Consider the following 2,190-nt stretch of genomic DNA (forward strand, 5'->3'; position numbering starts at 1 on the left):
ATTGGGGAGGGAGATCTGTTATACTCAGTCTACTGATTTAAATGTTAACCTCGTCCAGAAACATCTTCATAGAAACACCCAGAATAATGTTTGGCCAAATATCTGGGCACCTCATGGTCCAATCAAGTTGACACATAAAATTAATCATCACAGGGCCGCCTGGGTAGCTCAGTTGGTTAAGCGTCTGACTCTTGATTTTGGCTCAGGTCATGATCTCAAGGTCATGAGATCAAGCCCCACGTCAGGCTCTGTGCTGGGCATGGAGCCTGCTTAAGATTTTCTCTCTCCCTCTGGCACTCCCCTCCCCCTCTCTAAAAAAAATTAAACATCACTATATAATTATAATCATAAAATATATGTATTACCATACATTAATATATAGGTAAGTTAACACATTAACATGTGTGTGTATTAATACATATTTGTGTATATACACACAAACATATTCATAACAAAATACTCATGACAATTACAGTCCTCATTGCTGCTCATTTCTATAACTGGTCACATGGTCATAGCTGGTATTTATTTATTTTTTAATTTGTAAAATATTTTATTTATTTGAGAGAGAAAGCATGAGGGAGAGGGAGAGAAACCCAAGCAGACTCTGCACTGAGTGAGGAGTCAGATGAAGGGCTCAATCTCAGGACCCTGAGATTATCACCTGAGCTGAAACCCTGAATCAGATGCTTAACCAACTAAGCCACTCAGGCACCCCCATAGCTAGTATTTATAACTACCTTCTTCCACTACCCATTTCATATTCCCTTTGCCCTCAGCAAGTTCCTCAGCTGGTTGTAGTTCTTTATTTGGGTGACTGACAACTTCATTTCTAAAGGATCTGGGTCATTAGTAGTCCTGCCAGAACTGGGTTGTTGTAGTTTTCCATTGACTTAATCACAAGGCATGGTAATAGTAAGAGACACCCCAAGGGATATCCTGTATTCCAGACATACTCTTCCTTACCTCCATTGTAGAGTAGTAGTCCAATTTTCCCCCTTCATGATCAGGATCAACCACCCTAGACAGCACAGAAAGTCCCCTCTTTCTTTGTCTGTTGGTTCGGAGATATGAGGAGCCCAAAATAACCACATGACAGCCTTAACTTCCAGTTCAATGGACCGATTGTTGGTCCTCTGGTGGAAACATTCTTCCCTTTGCAACTAAGGCCACTAGGCCAGCAGAGAGAATAAGGTTGCAAGGAAAGGAAGCAAACACTCAGGGTAATAGTGAGCGGTGCTACTCCCACTTCCACCTTTTGATTGCTGGACTCATGGATCCTAGCTATGGGAGAGACAGTACCATATATTGGTTGTTGATTCAGAGCATACATAACATGCTGGAGAATCTTGCCCAGCCCTGCAAAGTATTGCCACCTAACTGGCACTGTAACTTCAAAAGGCAAGCCAGCTGTTTCAGGATGGTGGGGAATATGGTAATACCAGTGAATTCCATGAACATGGGCCCATTGTTCCCTTTCATCTGCTGTGAAATGAGTTCCTTGATCAGAAGCAATGAGGAATATTATGATGGTGAATAAAGCAGTCTGTAAGACTATGGATGGAAGTTTTGACAGAGCACTGCATGCAAGGAAGACAAATCACACCAAGAGTAATACCTATTTCACTAAGAACAAAGTGTTGTCCCTTTTATGTTGGAAGTTATCCAATGTAACCAATCTGCCACAGGGTAACTGGCTGATCACCCTGTTAAACAGTGCCATACCAGGTCTCAGTGTTGGTCTCTGCTACCAAAAAATTGGGCATTCAGCAGAGGCTATAGCCAGGTTGGCCCTGGTGAGTGGAAGTCCATGTTGCTTAGCCTATGAATAATCTCCATCCCTGCCACCATGAACACTTTGATCATGAACCTATTGGGAAATGAAAAAAGTGGATGCAGAAAGAGAATGATAATGCACAGAACAGGCCATCCTGACCACTTGATTATTAAAATCTTCCTCTGCTGGGGTCATCCCTTAGTCAGAATTCACACAGGACACAAATCTCCACTTTTTTTTTTTTTTTTTTTTTTGCCAGAGAGGTCTATCATGTACCTCTTCCCCAAATTTCCTTGTCGCTAATTTTTCCAATAATATTCTTTCCAAATCCCTGACCATCCAGCCAAGCCATTGACCATAGCCCATGAACTGGTATGTAGTTGCCTGTCTGGCCCTTTCTCCTTCCAAGCAAA

Source organism: Zalophus californianus, chromosome X, assembly GCF_009762305.2.
Source record: "Zalophus californianus isolate mZalCal1 chromosome X, mZalCal1.pri.v2, whole genome shotgun sequence".
Lineage (NCBI taxonomy): Eukaryota > Metazoa > Chordata > Mammalia > Carnivora > Otariidae > Zalophus > Zalophus californianus.